Genomic DNA, 24,958 nt, shown 5'->3' with positions numbered 1-24,958 from the left:
CCCAATCCCTTGGTGTCTTTATACTATATTCACATGTACGGCTAGAGTGTGTTCATTGTCTTCCAATGAAAGGCGGGTGCCTTTTGCCGAAGTCGGGAGACATTGGAGGCTTGCCACACCCGGACTGTTAAACCAACGCATTAGCACGTCAAAGCGCATTGAGGACCTGGGCGCAATAGTTGTTTTGTCCCTTGATTTACTGATCTGCATTAATTAAATCTTGTCAGTCAGGTCTTTTTTTCTCTATTTCAATTGTCGTTTACACATGCACGACTTTAAAAGCTAGCAAGACAGGTTTCGATTCACATTAGCTGGCGAGCCTTGTTAAAAAAACTAATGATAATGTAACATGCCACTGTTTGTTCATGAACAAAGTTATACTGAGATTTCCTTAGATACGCGATTAAAAAATAAATAAAAATTTGAATCTCCTGTGGAACACATTCCATAAGAATCAGCGGTTCTACAATATATATCGCCTTTAAAGGTGGCTTCTCAAAACGCTTTACGGGATAAAAACAACCAGAACAGCAGCAACAACAATATTGTATTTCATTGCACTTTGAAAACCAAGTAATAACTTAACTCAGTACGTGCAAACGTTTTGTATGTTGCTGTCGTGAATGCCTGCGTACCCGTAAGTATCTTATTTGCCTTGAGTCCTGTCTACAGTATATTTGTCCCCGTACCCCCTCTCTCCCTCAATTCAATTCAATTCAAGGTGTTTTATTTGCATGACAGATGGGTACAATTCTTGTTGGGAATGTATACAGTACTTTGATATTTACACCCGGCGCGGCACCGAGGGAGCGTCTGCATTTATAACTTAGTTTTTAAAATTAGTCAAGCAATATGAAGCATCTCCTTTAACTTTTAAGTTCTTAAATTCTTAAGAAATCTTTAGATATTCTTTAGATTCTTTAGATACGCAATTCCATATTATATTCCCTTTTAATCAAATTCTAAAAGTATGCTTGTTGACTCCGGTATCACGTTAGTTAAAGACTTCGAAGCTTACAATGTTTAGGGAGAAATGGAATACTGGTGTGTATTTTTTTCTTTAAAGTACCAAGACCAGCTATATACTGTATGTTTATGTTCCAAAATTAATATCGTTTATGGCCTTCACACGCGTTACAGTATGCTCCTATTCTTTTTATGCTCAGCTACTAAGATTTCCCTTCAGTGGTAAAATTCAATATCTACAACGGGCACAGTAAAGACGTTTACAGTAAGTCTTTCTACGACAGACCAACGGACCACGAGTGCCCCTGTCGGTCAACCAAACACGCACCGCGGTATTTTGCGTCATCGCGCGTCACGATGCACGACGCCGTAGCCAATTACCTGCGGTACGTGTCTGTACCGCGTACTTTGAATGGCTGCATCTGTTTTTTGTGTGAAGGGGGGAAACCATGCGTGTGCTGCAAACGATCTTAGTATCGAAGTGCCGTCCCACATAACCGATCCGAACAATCTGCTTTACAGAGGAGCACTGCCGGAGCTTATCGTTGGCAAACTGAAGACCAGGCCGACCTCTTCTGTGACTCTTGAACACTGAATCTCAAGGTTGTGAATTCAAGCTCCACGCTGGCGGGAAATTCCATAGGTAATGATCACATTTTCTTGCATGCTAATCAAAAGAAATATTAAGAAACTTTTCCCGATACCAGTTTTTTACAAAAGTAAAGGCACACGGCACATGTGTGCCACATCACGTCCGAGTTTAGTGACAACTACCTCAGAGATTGCAAGATGGCACAAAACAAAGTTTCAGATCAGATCACTTTTTTATCAAAGGTTCAAGCAAACCCGAATACTTTTGCAAGAGACATTTCAGAATCCCAGTCAAATCCAGTACGATTGCTGGATCCTTCGTATTCGACTGAACTATAGCACAGATCTGCAGTCCACCATTAGAATACTGTGGGTGTGTTGTATAAGCCATACCGCCCAAAATAGTTCTAAAACAGGAGATGCATCCTCGTTTAGGAATGTGGTATAAAGTGAAATGGTCTGGGAAGAGTCCTACGTTTGAACAGTTCAAAATAGACGTAAAGGGGTATTTATGGACTCTTTCGAAATGTAAGAACAAGCTGTGCGGACCTTATCTTTATTTACCTTGTGTAATCGTTTTTCATAAAGTGTAATTGTATTATAGCATGTGCCCCTGACGATTTTCTTGATACGTTATATGTGCTCTTGTTTGTATTGTATGTAATTTTGTTGTTCAAATAAAACGTAAAAGACATAACTTTCCGGATGCGGCTGCTGTAAAAATAAAATGACATCAAGGGTGCTGTACGCAGAGGTCTGAAACCTGCTCCACAGAAGATCTTTATCCAGAGATGTTAAAGAAGTTGAGATCTCGCCATGAGAGGGGAAGCATCTCAGAAAAAGCAGGTGCAGTCGGTTCCACGGTCATAACGCCACTAAGTCAGGCGACAAGAGCAAAACCCACCCGGCTTCCTCCGAGCAAGTAATGAGACAAAGAGACAGCGCACAGCGGGTAGCGTGGCCGAGCGGTCTAAAGCGCTGGATTAAGGCTCCAGTCTCTTTGGGGGTGTGGGTTCGCATCCCACTGCTGCCAGGTGCTTCTGTCGAGACCCCCTTTCAGCTGACTTCAGACAAAAGGGAGGGAGCTGCTTTTTGGCAGTCTCTCGAGAAACTAAGCAAAGTGTTTAAAGATGCTTTCTCAGCTTGACATCAAGGCACAAAACAAAAACCTTCTTACGTCCTCTCAACCCAAAAGCGCTTGGGATTTGCCCGTAAGGATAAATTCTGTACAGTAAGACAGTAAGACAGGCACCGCTGGGAATCGGACCCAGGATCTCCTGTTTACTAGACAGGCGCTTTAGCCAACTAAGCCACGGTGCCGCCAAAGTGCTGTCCTTTGACAGCCACTTGGACACGTCTCAACTGCTCTGAGACATCTGCGTTCCATGATCCGTGTTTCATCAAACTCTGAATCTCAAGATTGTGAGTTTGAGCTCCACGCTAGTGGGAAATTCCATAGTTAATGATCAAATTCACTTGCATGCTAATCAAAAGAAATATTAAGAAACTTTTCCTGATACCAGTTTCATAGTGACTTTGTAGGTGACATGTTCTTTATGAGAATAATGTTTCGTATGCGATCAATAACAGCACCAGAAAAAAATACCGGAAAGAAATTATCTGTCACTAAGGAAATTCATTAAATGAAGCCAAGACATAATCAGAAAATCGATATCAAGGAAATGTTAATCACTTTACATGTTCTTTAGCGTTTTTATATATACATACTGATAGACATTCAAGGCGTTCTAGTCGCTGTACTCTAAATGAAATCACAGTACAGTACAGGACATGCAGTGAGGAGCTCACGCAACGAATACTCTTGAACGCAACAAAAGTAATGGCACACGGCACATCACGTCCGAGTTTAGTGACAACTACCTCAGAGATTGAAAGCTGGGTAGTTTCAGATCACTTTCGATCTTAGTATCGAAGTGCCGTCTCCCACATAACCGATCCACAGAAGAACTGTATCCAGAGGTGTTAAAGAAGTCGAGATCTCACCATGAGAGGGGAAGCATCTCAGAAAAAGCAGGTGCAGTCGGTTCCATAGTCATAACGCCACTGTCGGACAAGAGCAAAAGCCACCCGGCTTCCTCCGGGAAAGTAATGAGACAAAGAGACAGGGCATAGTGGGTAGTGTGGCTGAGTGGTCTAAGGTGCTGGATTAAGGCTCCAGTCTCGTTGGAGGTGTGGGTTTGAATTCCACTGCTGCTAGGAGTTTCTGTGTTACAACCACCAAGTGGAGCAATGTGTTAAAAGCTACTTTATCAGCTTAACATCAAAGCAGGGAGAAAAAAGTGTTTCTTCTTCTCAACACAAATTCTTGTTTCCACCTTCAGCAGGGAAGATTGTCTACCAAGATCACTTTTGAGTCAGTGCAAATCACAGTGCGCCCTCAATTTTAATGTCGGTTGTGCTCCTTTTATCTGTGAAACGTTAATGTTCTGCATTTTCAAGTCGAGTCATCCTCAGGGGTAGAGCTGATTAAGTCTTTCCGCATAGCGCTCCATCAGAAATAACTTGTCTAAGTTCCAAAGAGATTGTGGGTTTCACTTCAAGCAATCACAAAGCATACCTCACATGTCAGATCTAAATGGGGAATTTGTTGGTTACAAAGCTGAACGTTTTTCCATGTTCTGCTAGAGTATCCACTGGCTTGCCTTTATCAGCTGTCTTGGAAAGATAAGCTGTGCTTCGTCTCAGGAAAAATCATTAGTACTGTCATTTTATTCTGTGCATATGGCCGATATTTAAAGTATATAAAAATCACGAGTTCATAGATTTATCCAAATATCAACGGCACCTTGTAAACCTGTGATAAGAATTCCTTCAATCCAATGGTTTCACTCCAGGGAAAAGGCAGGGAAACATAGAGAATTCTTATTTAAAGACAACATCCGTATTGGATTGCATGTCAGCAGGCATCACTCAGAATTCCTAATATGATTTTGAATTCAGTTTTGCAGTTCTTTAGTGTTTAACTACTTTCAGAGAGTCCTTTATTGACCTTGCTGAAGCAGAGAAGCGACATAATCACAAATGTGACCAGTGTTTCTGCTGTTTCTGGTTAATAATGATTATTATTTTGTATTTTGATTAGTATTTTTCGTAGCATTCTTCCTCAGCTTTTAAGTTATTTGGTGAGCAAGAACCACTGAGAACGAGTCTGAATCAATCAAGAACACATACGGTACTGCTGTCCTGTGTACAACTGCTTCTTCCTAATTGAGCTTTTCAGTGTTGAAGAAGACGTTTCCAATTTCGATTGCTGGTTTCAGAGGATGTGCTACAAGATCACAGATTCATTTGAAAAGATTTGGAGATGCATTGGCTGGGATTCAAACCTGGCTCAATTGCATGAAGGCACCTATACTCAGCAACGAGAGGAAAGGAGAAGGGGCCAGAGGTAGTGTGGCTGAATGGTCTAATATGCTGGATTTTAGGCTCCACTCTCTCAGGGGCGTGGGTTTAAATCCCACTACTGCCCAATGTTTTAAGACCTTACTTCCTGTGATTTGTAATGTGGTCAGTAAAAGCACTTTATGTAAGTATCTCTTATGTCAGCGCTACAAGTCACTTACTGCTCCACAGGTCCGGGGTTCAATCCCTGGCATCTTCAGGTGTTTTATATTACTGTACTCACATCGCAATCTTCTGTTGAGTGAGAACTCTTTGCTCGTGTTCATAGAGAGCCAGGTTTACCTTTTGAATCTCACCCGGGATTTCCTGAGAGATCATTCAGCGAGCGATCTCGCACAGTGGACTCGGCACTGAGCTGAAAGCTGCACGAATTCCTCACTGTGTGTCCTGCATAAATGTGCAGCACAGTGACATGAACACCTTCAACTTTTTCTGTATGTGAAGGAAAATGCAAAAGAGTATGAAAAGTATTGATTGTATAAAATATCCATGGTATAACTCGAGAAAAAACTGAAGCCCAAAACAACGACTTTTGATGATTACAAGAAATTCAAGAAACACAACCATCCGCAGATGGATTTGGACCCTGAACTCTTAAGTTAAAAGAACAAAAGCGAAGTAAACTCTCTTCATTGTCTTATAGTTTGTGAAACAAAACAATTTCTTACTTTCTTAATAATTTCTTACGATTTATATAATTTTAACAGAATCACAATTACAAACATTTGGGGTTAAACTGTTATTCACATACTCTAACGAAGAGAAACGTTATTGTCTTCCGGTGTGTGAGCCCATTTCTCAAAAAATAAAAAAATAAGTTATATAAATTGAATTTTTCTATTTTTTAGGCTTGCATAGTCTTATTCATATTTCAGTTAAACCTTTTCTTCTGTAGTAATTTCATTTAATATTAAAATTAGTCCTGATTTACAATTTTTGGACATGGTTCATCTTAAAGAATTTTGTAATAAGTTTCAGTTTAGGAAAATCGTGCCCAGAAGCTACCAAAACTGGTAATGTTCACATAATGTGTAATGCAATAGCAGCAGTTGGGGTGGGAAAAAAAAGGCATTTCTTGGTATGAATCCTAAAATTTCATAGATGGCGTTCTAGGACTTCTCGCTTCAGATGAAGCTGTCAATACATCATAGATTTGTACTCAATCAATATCAGCAGTGTTATCACTACCGAATGCTAAATATCGATCCTGGCAATACTTCATGCTCCGTCTCCAGAAAAATACTCAGCACTGTCTTTTTTCTGTGCACATGACCGTCTTTTAAAACATATAAAATCAAGAGTTCATTGATTTCTCCAAATAAAAACAATACATTTTAACCCAGTGGTTAGTATTCCTCCAATCCAATAGTTTTACTCCAAGTAAAAAGCAGCGCAATATATAGAGAGATGATATTCAAACATTTCAACGTTCTTATTGGATTGCCTGTATGCAGATATCGCTCAGAATTGCTAATAGGATTTTAATTCGGTTTTTCTCTACTACTTTTAGAGTCTTTTATTGACCTTGCTGAAGCAGAGAAGTGACATAATCACAAATGCGACCAGTTGTGCAGCTGTTTCTGGTTAATAATGATTAATGCGAAAAAAAACAGCTCCTTGCATTCAGAGCAAGAGCAACCAACGCGCTCGCTTGTTGAGTTGGGTATTTTCCGAGCTACTCTTCCTTAGCTGTAAAGTTATTTGGTAAGCAAGGACTTCTGAGAAGGAGTCTGAATCCATCAAGAAGACAGGAATTCTAATATTCTAATATTCTAATATTGAGATGCATTGACAATGCATCTCAAAAGGACGTATTAAATAAGAAAATGATCCTTTCTGTTACCATTCCTGTGGTTGGAGCGTTGTTTCACCCTTTTACGTTCTACAATATTTACAGACAAGGTTTTATCACTGGAGTTGTACAGAACAAGTGTGCATCAGTCCATGAAAATCATCAGTACTGCTGTTTTTCTATGCATAGTTTAATCAAGAGCACTTAAAAGATGCAAAAGATGGATTGTGTTCTGTGAGCATCTGCACATCTCTAAGTCACTTCCACAACCTTCTATGTCGGGGATGTAGCTCAGTGGTAGAGTGCATGCTTTGCATGTATGAGGTACTCTTTGCTCGTATTCATAGAGAGCCAGGTTTACACAATTAAACTTGAAGTGCTACAGTGCTCTCTGCAGTTTTAAATGTACCTCCAAAGCATTTAGTTCTGTTAACTACCAAAGAATGTGAACTAATTTAAAGTCACTTTCTGGAAATTTAGAGAACGTCTTCACACTTGTCGTGGCTGTTGCAGAAAAACCTCACCCGGGATGTTGAATCTCACCCGGGATTTCCTGAGAGATCATTCACCAAGCGAGTCCTCCCCCTGGATTCCGCACTGAGCTGAAAGCTGCATGAATTCCTCACTGCGTGTCCTGTACTGTGTAGCACAGTGACAAGAACGCCTTGAGTTTTTTTCCGTATGTGAAGGAAAATGCAAAAGAGCATGAAAAGTATTGATGGTATAAAATATCCATGGTACAACTCGAGAAAGAACTGACGGACAAAACAATGCCATTTGATGATTACAAAAGAAACACAACCGTCCGAACATGGGCTTGGATCCTGAACGCTTGCGTTAAAAGACAAAGCAAAGGATATAACCTGTCAATGTCTTCATGTCTTACAGTTTATGAAATAACACAATTTCTTCCTTTCTTAATAATTTCGTACTATTGATAGATGCTTTTTTGAATTTTAACAGAACCACAATTACAGACATTTGGGGTTAAACTGTTATTCACATACTCTAACGAAGAGAAACGTTAGTGTCTTCCGGCGTGTGAGCCCATTTCTCAAAAAATAAAAAAATAAGTTATAAATATTGAATTGTTCTATTTTGTAGGCTTGCATAGTCTTATTCATATTTCAGTTAAACATTTTCTTCTGTAGTAATTTCATTTGGTATTATATTAATCCTGATTTACAATTTTTGGACATGGTTCATCTTAAATAATTTGTAATTAGTTTCAGTTTTGGAAAATCACGCCCAGAAGCTACTAAAACTGGTAATGTTTGCATAATGTGTAATGTAATAGTAGCATTTTGGGTGGGAAAACAAAAGGCATTTTTTGGTATGAATCCCAACACTTCATAAGCGGCGTTCGAGGATTTCTTGCTTCAGATAAAGCTGTCAATACATCATAGATTTTTACTCAATCAATATCAGCAGTGTTATCGCTACCGAACGCTAAATATAGATCCTGGCAATACTTCGTGAGATCTTCGTAAGAAAATCCAAAAAAGTACAGAAGCAATCAACGTTTCTTTTGGATCGAGAAGAGGATAATTATGAGACTCAAAATATGCCTGTCTTTTCTTTTTTCAAGGACAAATGGATTATTGAAGTGTAAAGATGGGTTCAAAACCAAAATCATCTGCTATTGCTGCTGTTTCTTTGATAGTTTCTTCAAATCCTTCAATTGATCATTCATTTCGAGGAATAATATTATACAAATTGTGGTTTTCTGTTAATTGCCAATTTTATTGTAATTACATCTTCGTTTACAGATGTCTTGCATGTATCACAAGGTATAATAGTCGCCGTGTGTCCTCAGCTAAAATGTTTTAAAAAGTACGACAAAAGTTCAATATGCTTAACATCATTTATGGTTATACTGTATCTATATTAAAATGAAGGTAAATATACCAAGACATTAAAAAACAATTTTACAGTCCTAACCTAATAATTCTTGTGAAGTTTTCCAATAAATCCGAACTGTAATTTTGAAACATTACTTGCCCGGAGGAAGCCGGGTGGGTTTTGCTCTTGTCGCCCGACTTAGTGGCGTTATGACCGTGGAACCGACTGCACCTGCTTTTCTGAGATGCTTCCCCTCTCATGGCGAGATCTCGACTTCTTTAACACCTCTGGATACAGTTCTTCTGTAGAGCAGGTTTCAGACCTCTGCGTACAGCACCCTTGATGTCATTTTATTTTTACAGCAGCCGCATCCGGAAAGTTGTGTTTTTTACTTTTTATTTGAACAACAAAAATACATACAATACAAAAGAGCACATAAAACGTATCAAGAAAATCGTCAGGGGTTCATGCTATAATACTGTACTGTTTTCAGGTTCCCTCAGGAAAGGACAAGTGGCGACGTGATAGTAAACCAAGCGACAGCTTTATTCTTTTATCGAAGCCACACAAAACCAAACACAGGACATACACACACATGAGGAGACTGATGGAACACATTCACATCTCGGTGGTAATTACTTAACAACAGGCTATACACTTATAAGGCTACACAGGACACTAAAACTACTATAACACTATTTACATATGCAGGGTCAGTTGCTGGTCATCGAGCTGACCCTCAGACTCTCCCCGGCTACAACTCCCAGCCTGCTCCGCGGTACCATGAGTGCCTAGGTGCGCTTCCTCCTCACCACCGGGCCAGGGGGGTTACACTGTCCCCACCTGAAGCGTCTGGCGTCCCGCTGACATCGAACACCCCCTCAGGCTCTACTCATACTAGGCTAAAGGCTGTGGAACTCTGCGTGAGCAGCTGTTACGAAGCGGTGGTGGCCGGCGGCCCACGGTCACCCCATTGTAGGCCGGCTCTGGCCCTGGCTGCTCCTTCGGAGCCTCCCCGCGAGGCTCCTCCTCCCGGTCCCAATAGGGGGCCCGGCGGTCTCGGTGCAGAACCACCACTCTCCCCCGGTGGCAGACCTTGCCTACCACCCCGAGGACCTCAGCGGCCCCCTCCCACAAAGGCGCCAGCTTAGGGCTGAGGCCTTTGCGGCGGTGCGGGCTGTACACCCAAACCAAGTCCCAGGGCAGGAAGGCAGGCCCCCTGCAGCGCAGGTCGTAGTACCGCTTCTGCCAGACTCCCGCCTGAGTCAGATGGGTCCGGGTAAAGCTGTGCACCCGCCACATCCACTGCTACAGGTCCTATTCGTAGTCCGGTCCAGCTGGTGGTGCCGACTCGTCTCCGGGCGGCAGGCCGAAGACCAGGTCCACCAGGGTTTGCATTTCCCGGCCCAGCATGAGTGAGGCCAGGGTACACCCGGTAGATTCCTGGACTGCGGTCCGATAAGCCCAGAGCTCGAGGGGGAGGTGGCGGTCCCAGTCCCGTTGGTGACAGGACACCAGGGAGGCCAGCTGGGTGGGGAGCATCCGATTAAACCGCTCCACAGTCCCGTCGCTCTGGGGATGCAGCGGGGTGGTCTGAGTCATAGAGATCCCCAGGCGCTGGCACACTCTGGCGAAGACCTGGGACTTGAAGTTACGCCCCTGGTCACTGTGTAACTCCTCCGGCACCCCCAGCCTGGCAAACATCCCCTCCAGTAGTGCATTGGCCACCGTGGGGGCACTCTGGTCCGGGAGGGCATAGGCCTCCGGCCACTTCGTGAAATAGTCCATTGCTACCAGGATATAGTGGTTTCTGGCCTCGGTGCGCGGAAACGGGTCCAAAACATCTACCCCCACCCGCTCCATAGGAGCCCCCACCTGGTGTTGTTGGAGGGGGGCCCGAGAGCACTCGAGGGGACCTTTCTGCGCCACGCACACTGCACATGTTCGGCAATACCGCTCCACGTCCCGGTGGCAAAGACCCCAATAAAAATGGCCTCGGAGACGCTGCAGGGTTTTTTTACAGCCGAAATGCCCCACGCCCGGCTGGCCATGCACCACTCTGAGCACAGCCGCGCGGAGCGACTGTGGCACCACCTGCTGCCACCGTATCTCGCCACTGGAGGGTACCTGCCACCCCCGGCGCAGCACCCCGTCCTTTACCTCCAAGGCCTCCTACAGGACGCAGAGGGCCTTGACGGACTTTGGGTGCTGGGGGTGCTCCTCTCGCGCAGGCCGCGCTCCTGCTGCCTTCCAGCGGAGCACCGGCCCCACGTCAGGATCAGCTGCCTGTTGCTGTGCCAGGTCTGACATGCCCACCCCCAGCGGCCCCTCCAGGGCTGTGGCCGAGGTGCTTGCCTCCGTCACTGTGCAGACGGCTCCCTCACACTGCTCCCACCGGGCGCAGTAGTGGCAGTCCGCAACCTCACAGGGGTGCCGCGAGAGAATGCCGGCATTGAGATGGCGAGATCCAGCACGGTGCACAACAGTGAAGTCATACTCCTGCAGGACCTCTATCCATCGCACCATCTGCCCCTCCGGCTCCTTAAAGTGGAGCAGCCAGGTGAGGGACGCATGGTCGGTCCTCAACAGGAATCGGGTCCCGAATAGGTATGGCCTGAAGCTCGCGACGGGTCACGCAGTAGTTCCGTTCAGCCTTATTCAAAGCCCGACTGTAGTAGGCAACTACCCGCTCCCATCTGGCCCCTCCTGTGCCAGCACCACGCCCACCCCCAAGTCACTTGCGTCGGTATCCAGGATATACAGTAACCACGGATCGGGATAGGCTAGCACGGAGGCCCCCACCAGAGCTTCACGTAACCGACCGAAAGCCGTCTCGCAGCCCGAGTCCAAGTCAAAACGGCGGCCCTTGTCGGTGAGGCAGTGCAGCGGGGGAGAGATGCTGGCAAAGTCCCGGACGAACCTCAGATAATACAAAGCCAACCCCAGAAAGCTGCACAGCTCTGCGACGGTGCGGGGAGTTGGCCATCCCCTCACTGCAGCAACCTTACCTGGGTCTGTAGCCACCCCTCGCGGTCCAACAACATGTCCGAGGAAGGTCCCCTCCCGCCGCAGGAGCTCTCAATTGTTGTGGTTGAGCCTCAGGCCAGCACGGCGGATGCAGGCCAGTACTGCCTGGAGGTTCGTCAAGGCCTGGTCGAAACCCTGGGCATGAACCAGCAGATCGTCCAGATACAGCACACACTGGTTCCGCAGGACCGATGCCAGCACCCTCTCCATCAGCCTCTCGAACGTCGCCGGGGCATTGCACAGGCCAAAGGGAATGACAGTAAACTGCCAGAGGCCCTGGCCGATGGAAAAGGCCGTCTTCGAGCGAGCATCGGGAGCGAGCGGTACCTGCCATTACCTGCTTAGTGAGCCCAAGATCTCATCAAGAATTGTATCCAGCAACAGCGTTCGGCGCATTGTTCCATACTCCGACCACTCTCGGTGTAAACAGGTCCCTCCTTGAAATGCACTGGTCTCTGCTTGAAATGCACTTTCCTGCATTTGCTTTGGTGTAACTGGCTTCCCCTGCATGGGCGAATGTGAAGAAGATCCTTAGTAAGTCATTGAAGAAAACCGAGAAGAGGTCGGAGTGGCCTCTGTCGTTCATCAACGATCCAGTCAGGCAGTACTCCTCTGTAAAACTTCGTTAGTTCACATCGATTGGCTTTTTTATTGCCTTCTGCATGCAAGTAGTAAAAGCAGACACCCCTATTCTGCCGTGACCTGGATTCAAACCGGGGTTGTTAAGGCCACAACGCAAAGTACTGACCACTATACAATCACGGCGAGATACCGAGACACACGCGGTGGGGCAGAAAAGTCTGTGCCCTCTTCGTGTGACAGGAGTCGGAAAAGTCCTGATGTTGCATTTCAACTGAGCCCCAGTATACATCGACCCTTCGACACTCTAAGTGCAAACGGCAATTACAGTTTGCTTGCATGACACACGGAAGAAGGCTGCGTGCTCCCATATGGGCTAGTGGTTAGGATTCCTGGTTTTCACCCAGGTGGGCCAGGTTCATTTCCCGGTATGGGAACGTGTCAGTTTTGCCTCCTGCTTTCCAAAAGATCAGCACCGTGTACGAAGGAGCCACACTAAAACCACTCGATCATGTGCAAAACGTACAAGAAGAAGGGGCGCCTGTTTCCAACCGAGGACCTCTCGCTTGTGAGCCGAAGTGATCATCACTGCAGCTCGGAAACCTGCAGGAGGTGGGTGGGGTGACTCTGGTAGATAGTGTTGACCTTCGGCAATAGAATTTATACTCTCCAAGATGATATTTGCACTTTCTGGAGAGGAGATTTTCTCCACTTCAGTAGCCCGATTGCGTCGATTGCGTGGAGAGGGCTGTAGAATGTGGCGCCGCCTTTCCTGCTCCGTCCATGACAGGCGTGCTGGTCTCTGGTGAGCACGGTCAATCAGCGCACTCCAACGAAGGCACTGGAAGCAGCTGAATAGCATTGGCGAAGTTCAGCACTGGGTCACTGTGCATGGTTTCCCATCGTTTCCGTTGTGTAGTGGTTCTCACATTTGCCTCACACGCGAAAGGTCCCTGGTTCAAAACCGGGTGGAAACACAGTGGCCACGCTCACTGTTTGGGGATTCCTAGTGTGGGGATCTACGGGATCTGCACAGTGCATGTCGCAAAGCTTCCTGCTGTCACTTCAATGCGCATCCTGATGTCGAGTCGTGTGCTGTGCACAGGCTCTGAAAGTGAGAGCAATGAAAAGGTGCATGACGCTGTGAAAGAAAATGCAGAGAAGTGAAAGGCAGTCCTTTCTCTAAGGAGGTAGAAGGAGAGCAACTCGCTGTCGGGGAATCAAACCACGGTCTCTAACGAGGAAGACATCGCTCTCTCTGTCTCCCGGTATTTCACGTCTGAACGGAAAACACAAACGACCAACTCGGAATGACATGCTTTTGATGCTTTTCAAAGCCTTCTTTGTGCACGACGACTGCGCCGCCCAGCAGATACAGCTTCAGCTGTGGAGACTTGTTCGGGTGGCGTTCTGGGAGTCGCGTTTTTCAGAATTGTATTGAGATCGTTTTCCACAGAGCTCAGATGTCAAAGCACAGCAGCAGCTCTCCACAGCGATCCTCTATAGCGCCCTTTCTCCAGCAGCTCCGTCCTTATTGGAAGGAAGCAAGAGTGAAATAGTGCAGGGAAATAGACTGTGTGTAGTGTCTATGTGAGTATTAATGATCATGGCATTACTGATAGTTTCAGTATTAATGCTAGTATTCATGTTAATATTAGTGAGAGTATATCTGGTAGTTTTACTAATAATACAAGTATACATGTGACTTTGTGATGATAGATACTTTTAAATTTAGTTTTAATGCTAGTTTTCATGTTAAATTTAGTGATAATTATACTGTTAGTGTCAGAGTATTAACACTCATCATCATGTTAGGTTTCATGACAGTATTACTGTTATTATACATATTATTAGTCTAGTAGTTGTTTTTGTCAGTGTTAGTAACAATGATAGGGTTTGATGATAGTGTTAGTGTTGTAATATTGGCAGTATCTGCATTAGTGTTAGTTATAGTGTATCTGTACCTAAGAGTGGATGCGGTGTCTATGTGTGTATATAGTGTCTATTTGTGTGTCTGTGAATGTGTGTGAGTAAGTGTGTGGGTGTGTATCTGTGAGTGTCTGATTTTGTGTATATTGTGTGTTGTGTCTGTGGGTGTAAATGTATGTGAGAGTGTAGGTGTATATCTATCAGTGTGTGTGAATGTGTGTGTAAGTGGGCTTGGGCTCCACTGGTGTGTCTGACAGAAGTGACCCATCAACAGGTGTTGAGGTCCAGAGTCGCCTATGAATTTAAACACTTTCTAGAGTCCAGACCAACATCCAGAGATCTGTGAATGCTCTTTTTTTATCACTATTAGTAGTAATGACAGTAGTAATTCCAACGCGAATCATTATTACCGGAACAGCCATCAGAAAATATCGCCTTTGCAATGATGTCACTTAACATCATTAACACTGAAGTATTTAAAAGGCAAGAAATACTATCACTATGCAATTAATTGATGCAATTAAGCTCCTTTAAATGTAGGCTGATAAAATGTATAGAATTAGGTGACAATATCAGAATTAATTCAAATGCACAAGATCAATTTTCAGCAACAAAAATGCACTCAAGATGCACAAATATTTTACAAGAAAGAAACCTTACATTTGCCTAGAACACTGCGACACAGAGGCCAATCTCTTCTCCCTCATTATGCCGGATTACACGCTCATGATGAACAGTCCTTCAGCGATAGTCAGCTGCCATCACCGACTCAGACATGACATTCATGTACATATTATACCTTAATATGGCACCACGTTACAATAATTTGATCAAAACAACTGGTGAAAAATTAATAATCAAATATTTCTTTCCTTCTTTTAGTAGATAAAGACTTTGTCCAAAAAAGAAGCATTTATTACTTTCCTCTCCTACCAGCCCTTACAAGTCACCCAGTTTTTAGTTTAAAGCTGGATTAAAGCTCCAGTCTCTTTGGGGGTGTGAGTTGGAATCCCACTGCTGCCAACTATCTCCAACTATCTCAGTGTTAAGAAGCAAAAAAAACACACATTTGCTGCAGAAGGAACAGGAGAATTTGTGCCATTCAGCCTTATAGCGTGATGTCATTTTCTCATGCTCATTTTTAGATGCTTGTGATCGAATCTATGATTCTTATGAGTGTGCTCACCCTCCATAAAGGTAGCACAGATATAACGTGCCACATTTTCAGAGAATCGCATTAAATACAGGTCAGAAGAAGGCAACAAAGTGTCCGCTAGGCAGTCCAGCGATTTCAACAGTGTTCTCTGTTGTTTAGGTCAAGAGTGACAGCCGTTACAACACACAGTGTCAGGCATCAAAAAGACTTGATCCAGTGATGGCATCCAGACATTTCCTGCAACAAAGCCAGGATACGGTCTTTAACAAAACGAGTGAAAAGCTAATTCCCAACTTTTGCAATCCTTTGCAAAGAAGGACTGCATGTTCTCAGTGTTAAATGCACTGTTCATTATTAATAATAATAATAATCTTTACATTATATAGTGCCTTTAAAGGTGGCTTTTCAAAAGTGCTTTACAGAATGACAACAATAAAGTTAACAAAAAGCACAAGATAAACAGGATGAGAATACACAGTTAGAGGAGACAATAGATGGTGGTATTAAATACAGTAGGAACAGAGGGGTAAATAATAGTTCATTAAAGGCTCTTCTAAAGAAGAGGGTTTTGAGTCTGGATTTGAAGGAGTTTAGAAAAGACTCCAGCACAGGAGTAATGTGATCACAGTCCAGTGCTAATTTCTTTCTTGTGGCTGCTGGTTCATTTCCAACTGTGGACTCTTAAGAAGTCTTTTATTTGACTTGATCAACACCAATCCCTAGAGGATTTCGAAAGGTTGAATCAAAATGGTATGTGACTCTGGTGGGACTCAAACCCACAACCTTTGAATGACTTAATTCTACCAAGGAATAAAAGTCCAACATGCTCGCCATTGCGTCACAGAGCCAACAGATACAAAGTTACATAAAACAGCTGCAGAAAGCTGTAACTCATGCTTCTCCCGTTGTCTCTAAATTGAGCTCCATAAATATTGACAATGAGTGGCCTGTTGTCTACAAATAGATACCGCTGGGATTCATACCCAGGGTCTTCTGGTTTTTAGTGAGGCGTCTTAACCAGCTAAGCCAGGGCACCAAACCTGCTAAAAGTTATCCACAACTTCAAACACCTGTGAGAAACGGGCAACTGCAGTGTTATGCCTGCTGGCTCAACAGATAATCCTTTTCGAAGTTTAAGGAGAGGATTTCTTTGTCAATTCAATTAAACATTTCAGAAATGCTGAACGATTGATGTGTTTCACGCGCAGCGCGGGCTCTCCTTTGCTTACAAATATTTTTTTTACACCAATTTACTCAACTACGATTTTTTCTGAGCATTTTGTTTGATTGCTTCCTATTTTATACTGCGCTGATTTCTGTATTGTTCAATTTCCCTGTTGATATAAATTTCTTGTTTTGTAAGACAAGAAGACCGGCTGTTCTGACCTTACCTTGCACTGGAGCCGCTCTTTTCTTTCCAAAGGCGCAGAGAAAGATACTACCGCAGGTAACACCCCGTGAGAAACATCATGAGCATCTGTAAAAGCTCTCTACCTGCCCGCTCCCCACACCGACGTGTGTGAGCAGGGATTTATAGGGACATTCTGAAGTGTAGAAACATTTTATCGTTACGTACTTTTCTGTGCAGTTAGTTCTCCTTCAACTCCGACCGACAACGGAGGTCGTTTTTAATACAGGAGTAAAGGCACACTGCACATCTGCAAAACATCACGTACAGGTATAGGGAGAGCGACATCAGTGATTGGAAGGTAGGAAGTTTCAGGTAACTTTTTTATTATAGATTCAAGCAACCCTAAATACCTTTTCAAGAAACATTTCAGAATCCGTGTCACATCCAGTACGATTGCTACAGAGGTCTACAGAATACAAACAGAACACTGTTTGTGTGTTATATAAAACACACCGCCCAAAACATTTCTAAAACAGGAATTACACGTTTAGGAATGCGCCCTCCTTTATACATTAAATAAAAGGTCTGAAGCCTGCTCCAAAAAAGAGCTATATTCAGAGCTGACAAAGAAGTGATAGGAAACATCTCGGAAAATGAAGGTGCAGTCGTTTTCACGCGTCGCACACCAAGAGCTGAACCCGGCGTTCTCTGAAAAAAGTAAGGTGTTGGGAGTGTGGCTGGGTGGTCTAAGTTGCTGGGTTTGTACAAAAATTTCTTCGCAGGGGTAGGTTTGAATTTCGCTGCTGCTAAGTGTTTGTGGGTTAAGACCGTCCTTCTATTGCGAGTTCAATGGGTAAAAACTTTGCTTGACAGTCTGTCGAGAAACTGAACTAGGTGTTTCAAGATAGTATTTGTCAGCTTAACATCAAGGCAGAAAAAAGCCTCATTTTGTCTTCCCAACAGCAATGCTCTTTGGTCCCTTCAGCGTTATGCAGGGAACAACATCTGCCGTGATCACTTTTGAGTCGGTGCGAATCGTAGTGTGCCGTAGTTGTTTTTAAAATTAGTTTTGTCGGCATGCTGCATTTGTCTGTGAAACTTTAATGCTGTGCTTTTTCACGCCGAATCGTTGGCAGGAGCAAAGCTTATTCAACCTTTGCACTCAGCGCTCAATCAGAAATACAGTATGTATTACTATGAGTGGCACTGAGGTCACTATGGTGCAATTGAGCGATGTAAGACCAATGGCATAATGCATAACGCGTCTGACTTCAGATCAGGAAATTGTATGTTTGACTCCTGCCTGGCTTTTGTTGCGTTAAAACGATTTACCTTCCTTTATATAAATTAACTGCACCTGAAAGCTATAGAAAACACTTTGGGTAAATTGTCGAAATTCGCATGAGGCTGCAGACAACTTAACACTACTGTCTGGAGATCAGCTCCTTCTCTGAGCTCCATTGCAACGAAAACCCGTGGGTAGCAAAGTTGGAGAGCAGCTCAACTTGTGCTCAGTACGGTGCTGAGGGTTCAGTACTGGTGTTGTTCTAATTAGCACGAACTGCACAGGCTCTGAATAAGACCATTTCAATTAGTTTGGTCAGTGTAAGACACTTAATGTAGAATTATTACTTTGCCTGTCTCTTGTTTGTATATAATTTAATGTCTCTGATAACTTAATGTTAGTTTTTAATTTAGTTTTAGTTTTACAATGTAGGTCATGCATTGACATATGCACGAACACGCGAAATGTCTCACTCCTGATTCAGCTCATGCTCCATAGGAGAGAAGCGATTCCTCTTGCTTCTCGTACAACCATATCAGAACAGAAGCCTGTGTCACCCAGCTCTGATTCAAGAGCGACTCGCATCTTCAGCCCTTTTTTTTGTTCGTGATCATTAATTTCTTTAGTTATGATCAATATTGAACTTTTTTTAAATAAAAATAATCAAACACACAGACAGGTTTTTGAAAAGTAGGGTAGGGTTACCGATGAACCGGTGTCGAGCAGGGCCAGGCAGGGTTGGTCCTCGATTTGGCAGTGGAGGTACAGGCCCCGGCTACAGCCGACTCGCCCCACGGTGGCGTGAGGGGCGCCGGTCTTAACAGCGCTCTCCGGAGTGGGGGTTGAGGTGTTCAAGGGCGGGCAGCCATTCCCGCGCTGTGCCGCCCTGTTCCCGTTTCCCGATGCCGATCGAGGAGTGCGAGGTTCGGGTGCCCGGCAGTACCGGGCTCGGTGTCCCCTCTTCCCGCAGCGGTCGCAAAACAGCGTGCGGGGCTGTTCCGCGGTGGTTGCTGCATGGGCTGGCTCCTCTTCCCCCTCGCTGGACTCCTCCGTCGCCGCCTCGGTCAGCCGGCAGGGCGCACTGCATCTGCTGGCACTTCCAGCCACCCCGAACACGGCCTCAGTCCGTGTAGCAAGGGCCAAGGCCTGCTCCAGCGATGCCAGCGCTGCCAGCTGTACATGGCGCTGCAGCTCCTCGGGTGAGAGGGCCTTGAGAAAGGCCTGGAGAGCCATCTCCCGCTGCGCCTCCCGGGGAAAAGCTGGGTATCCTCGGCGGGCGAGGAACATGACATCAGCGGCAACCGGGCCCAGTCGCTCTCCTGGTCGGCGCCGCCGCAGGGCCAGCCTCTCCCGCATCAGGTCCGGCACCTCCTCCACGCCTAAGCGCAGCCGAAGAGCTGCTGCCAGTGCCGCATATTCTCCTCAGTCCTTCTCCGGGAAATCCAGGAGCACCAGGCAGGCTGCTCCTTCCAGCGCCACAGCCAGGTGGCTGGCCATCTCTGCCCGGTTCCAGCCATTCGTTCGGGCCGCGAGCTGGAACTGCGCCTCATAGGTTTCCCAAGGCGCTTCCCAGTCGTAGAGGTCGCACCCGCGCCGATGAGTGTGGGAATCGCTGGTCGGCTCCGGAAGGGAGGGTATCTTCTCTCTGGGGTATCTGCTGGCCAGGAGTAGCAGCCAGTTGCCCCAATTCTACCGGCAGAACCACTACTAAGTAGCCCTGGTACTGTGGGCTGTGGCCACCTGTCGCACCCAGGAGTTGCTCAGGCTCCATATGTGCGCTGCCGGTGGGTTCTGTCTCTTTTAGAGTCAGCCAGCGCTTGACAGAATCGGTTAATGTCTGCCACGGTTTGTCCATCCTGCCCGCTTCTGACACCAATGTAGCATTTACAGGTTCTTCTCAGGACAAAGGACCAATGGAGATGAGATAAATGAACCAAACGATAGCTTTATTCTTTATCAACCACACAAAACCAAACACAGAATATACACACACATGAGGAGACTGACGGAGCATGTAAACATCTTTAGGGTGGTAATTACTTAACAACAAGCTATACACTTATAAGACTACACAGGACACTAGAACTACTATGACATTATTTACACAGGTAGGGTCAGCTGCTGGTCATCGTGCTGACCCTCAGACTCTCCCCGGCTACAACTCCCAGCCTGCCCAGCGGTACTATGAGCGCCTAGGGGCGCTTCCTCTTCACAACCGGGAGAGGGCGTTACAATACGTATATTTGACGAATCACTGCCCACTGGCGTTGCTTTCCAGACACCACAACTATTCACGATGAATCTTATGAATACACATCTTTATGAATAATAGTATTATTTATTAATAATTAACTTTAATGTATATCTTTATTAGTAGCTGTATTAGAGGTAATGCATGTACAGCCTTTATTATGTGATAGTGAATTTGCAGGTATACTGGGGAGGGAAGAGAACTGAAATTAAGGAAATACATATTTAAAGGGGGTGTAAGTCTTACATCCGTTCTGTCACATCTGGGTGTTAACTGAATAGATTTGTGGTATTATTTATTGTGTTTGAACTCTATACTTGTGTTTCTCAGGAGACAGCAGAAATATTGGCGATCTGTGGCTACAGAAAATAGTGTGAACTTTATAGGCAAATGTAAGGTTACGTTAAAGAAAAAAAACTTATTGTCACCTTTATCAACGTGATTATTTAAGACAGTTGTTCGGAACAGTATCTCTTCTCATATCTGTGGCTGTTGTCCTACAACAACGGTGGTGAAACAGGCAGAATGTGTGGAAAGAACTGGAGATGGAACAGGAGACTCATCCAGTCAATAGTAAGGTTGTGTAGGACCGCACACACTAGGGGACAGTGTTGAGTAGCGTGGTTTAAAAGCTTCACGAGCCAGACAGGAATCGAATCTGCAATCTTCTGATTCGAAGTCTGACGCGTTATCCATTGCGCCACTAACCCTACTGTCACTTTAGTCAACTGCACTACAGTGAGCTCAGAGCCGCTACTAGTAATGCATTGCCCCTGTCCACATTTTCTCAATTAGATTCACGTGTTTTTTACGTGTGTCTAATTACTACGTCTTTCGTTTTGTCTGGTTTTAAAAAAAAATGTATCTTTAAAACAGACAAAGGGTTTATGTGTCTCCCTGAAATTCACACACGAGGGAAGTCACACGAGGAAGGAAAGATATCGCGTTTAAAAAGAATCGGGAGTGGAGACACCAGCGATTGAAAACGAAGCTTCATAGAGTACGTGCGCGCTACCACTGAACTAAACTCCCGATACCGAGTTTTTTCCGCAGGTCTTTAATTGTGTTAGGAAGAGTGAACCGTCAACAGTGCACATTTTAAAGGTCAAAGCAAGACAATCAGACGTGAGGATAGATCAGAACAGGAGCCTCTGCTTCTCTGTTTGCTGAGCGTTTGGTGAACGTAAAAGTGAAAGACAAATTCGCTGTTTTCACTTTTTAATTAAGGAGCAAGAAAACACCATCCTTCGAGCCGGATTCAAAACAGCGACATAATCGCCCGCTGCTTTTTTTAAACAGTTGTACGCTCTAGCAACTGAGCTATGGAAAGGTCGACTTGAAACGCCCACGTTTTGTCATACGCGTAGCCCAATGTAGTGTACTGTTTCTGTTTATTTAAATCCCAGTTCGACATCAAAATACTCAGTCCCATAGTCTCTTTTAGTAGAAGAAATAGACCAGGATTCTACTGTATATTCTACCAGAGATCTTACAAATCGTTTGAAGGGATATCAGTGCAGGCAGAAATTGACTCTTTTTCTAGTGGAATCAGGATCATACAAAACCTTTCTTTTGAATTGAGAAGAGGATCATGGTGACACTCAAAACATCCTTGCCTTTGTTTCTTTCGAGGACTAATGGATTATTGAGGTGCAAACATCGGTTCAAATCAAAACTCCGCTACTGCAGTTGCTTCTTGGAGAGTTTCTTCAAATCTTTCAACTGAACGTCGATATCTTGGGATATTAACGATGATATACAGAGTGGTTTTCTTTTGATCGAAAATTTTATTAAAATATGAGCCTCTTTTACCTTTGTCTTGGATGTTTCGCAAGGTATAATACTTTCCCTTGCATCCTCAGATAAACATTCTAAATACCACAAAGCTACAATATATGGAATAGCATTTACTTTTACTTATATTTTAAAATTTACTCTTATTTAAAGCTACATTTAGTGCTAGGTAAAGATAACGTTGCTAATACTGATGTAGTAGAAATGTAAGATGAATTGATAGCTTTATATGCGGTAAAAAAAAAGTCCTAAAACGCCTCCTGTAACAGGTAAGGACTCATATCTAGATTCAACTCCAAACGTTGCTATTGCATTGCATATTATTTAAACACGACCTGTTTCAGCTTCTGGGGAGAGCAGTTTTTCCTAATTGAAATTAACAAGAACATTTTTCAAGATGCACCATGTCCCAAAACCGTTCATCAGGACTACTATTAATATCAGGTGAAAGCAGTACAAAACATAAGTGTAACCTAAATATTAAGAGACTATTGTCTGTCAGCTACTGTTGTAAGCCATGTTCAGCCAACGCTAGAAATATTACTGCTCTACTACAGTAGCAAAAGTGCACAAACCCGACTTAGAAATGGATCACAAGTCAGAAGCTCAAGACGACGAGGATGGGATTCGAACCCACACGTGCAGAGCACAATGGATTAGCAGTCCATCGCCTTAACCACTCGGCCACCTCGTCAAGAAAGTCAGCCCCTTCGGACATGAGTTGGCGCGCTCAAGATCATCTTTCTTCATTCTTGAGGGTCATTTTCCTCTTCCACCTGCCATTTCACTATTTTGCTTGAGTGATGTCAATCCACCAGGCGTGTCCTGTGCTTCAGTGGCGAGTATAGAGGACACCCTGTTGTACACGGAAAGCACATCGATCTCCTTGGATATGAAAAGTGCCAGATAAAAGCCATTTCTCATCCTGTCTCTTAGTATCGGGGCTGCTAGTGCATGAAAAGGAGGCAACTTGCTCGGCGAGCAGGCTCAGCGCACACCGAACGCAGATGTCTCAGAGCGGTATGTCCACGTGGCTGTAAGCATAGTGCTCTGCCGGTGCCGTGGTTTAGCTGGTTAAAGCACCTGTTTAATAAAGAGAAAATCCTGCGTTCAAATTCTAGCGAAGCCTTTCTTCCTGTCTTGTTTTACAGAACAGATCATTTGGGACACTCACAGAGGGCTTGATTTGGTTTAATGCATGTATTCATTTCCTTTGTGGAATTTTTTTAAATCATATATCTTACGAAAGATGAAATGTGAGCGAATTTTGTGTTCACCAAAAGTATGTAAATGCCAAAAAGGGGCGGGTAAACGTTTCTGTGGTGCATTTGGTTGGCGTGTTCGGCTCTTAACCCAACGTTGGGTGTTTTGAGCCCACCCAGGGACGCACTTCCTCCCATAGTAAACATCATCACCACAGATATTTAATTTGTCCGCAAAACCTTAACTATTTTGATATTTGTAGTAGTAAACAATTGAGGGTTGGTCAGAGGTAAAGACTGCGATAGAGTCAACATTACCGGGAATTTCCAATAATTACCGACAAGGGCAACTTCCAAGCAGATAGTATTCACCCATGGAAATTTATGTTCCAATGTGTGGCGGGAGAATTCACTTATACTCCTGTTGCATCCTCAGCTAAAATAATTAAAAATACAGTGCAAAATTATCTGAGAACTTGACAAGCAAAAACGACAGATCGCCGGAGTTATATTTTAATATTTTCGTATATTTACCTTAATTTGAATTCTAAATGTTAACCTAGTGCTGTTCAATATAATGTAATTTTGTTGTACTTTTAAAATATTTTAGCTGAGGATGCGAGGGAGGATATTACACCTTGCCAAACATCTAAAATAACTGTAAAAGAGGCTGGCATTTTAATAAAACAGGCGATCAAAAGAAAGCTACAAATAGTATGGTATTATGCTCAATATCCCTCGATATTAAAAGTCAGATGAGGAATTTGAAGAAACTATCAAAGAAGCAACATAGCAGAGGATGTTGATTTTGAACCAATGTTTGCACGTCAATAATCCAGCAGTCTTCGCTTGCCAGACTTCCTCAAGATATTCGGTGTTCTATACAGAAAATCGAAAATAAAGCGCAAATGTGGCAAGAGGGGTGGTCCGAAGCAAAGACTGCGGTAGTGGAGGAAAAAACTCCGCACGATGACTCGTGTCTAATATTCAGCCCCTGAAAGGCATCATATTCGTTGAATTGCTTGTCAGCGTGTGATTTCGCAATGCCTGTGTACGGGCTTATAATTCCGGAATATCAATGGTCAGACGCTTACGATGAGTGATTGTGTTTTGTATTATTTAGATAATTGAAAATAAAACATTTTCAAATTTACAGCTCGAATGAAATAAAAAAGTTCATTTATCTCTTTTTTTTAACAACATTGCCATAACTATTCAGATACATCAGAATAGTAACTGAACGTGACAGGACTTTATTGGATTTTAGGAAATTTATTTTTGCGCATCTTCGCCTACGATCAGGAATACCTTCCTGTTTTCAGCGTGTTTATTGTTTCTGCCTGTGATCTCGGAAAGAAAGACCCAGTAAATGTTCACGGAGTTTGCTGTGGTTTGAGAGGAGTGTATGAAGGTAATAAAGCAGGGAGGACGCGTGCATTCCGCATGGGGAGCGCAGAGTAATGAGCCGCACCTGCAGCTCGCTGAGTCTTTTCTCATATAACCGCTCAGCCTGGACACACAGCGCCTCCAGCCTGTGTTGGAGATTTGCAGTTCAGAAAACAGCTGTGTCGAGCAGAAACTGATCTTCCTGCTTTAGTTAAGGTTATTGGACGGTTACTGTGGGGGTATAGCGCTTGTATCTCTCTGGCTAAACACTATCTACTGTAAAGTATAGAAATAGACAGAAGCTGAAATACAGCTACAAATACTTCAGTAAGGCCAGGCACATAGGAAAGTTTAATACACATGTTCTATGAATCACTTTGCCTA

At 44.1% G+C, this 24,958-nt stretch overlaps 2 non-coding genes across 2 annotated transcripts; both read right to left on the bottom strand.

Moving 5' to 3' along the window:
- Positions 1-2,803: 2,803 nt before the first annotated feature.
- Positions 2,804-2,877, bottom strand: trnat-agu (transfer RNA threonine (anticodon AGU)). Its single transcript has one exon. It is a non-coding gene; the product is annotated as a tRNA-Thr (tRNA).
- Positions 2,878-22,598: 19,721 nt separating this feature from the next.
- trnas-gcu (transfer RNA serine (anticodon GCU)) lies at positions 22,599-22,680 on the bottom strand. Its single transcript has one exon. It is a non-coding gene; the product is annotated as a tRNA-Ser (tRNA).
- Between the last annotated feature and the right edge of the window lie 2,278 nt (positions 22,681-24,958).

The sequence above is a fragment of the Atractosteus spatula genome, unplaced genomic scaffold (assembly GCF_055471065.1).
Source record: "Atractosteus spatula isolate fAtrSpa1 unplaced genomic scaffold, fAtrSpa1.hap1 Scaffold_87, whole genome shotgun sequence".
NCBI classification, from domain to species: domain Eukaryota; kingdom Metazoa; phylum Chordata; class Actinopteri; order Semionotiformes; family Lepisosteidae; genus Atractosteus; species Atractosteus spatula.
This window is presented reverse-complemented; position numbering and strand designations above follow the sequence as displayed.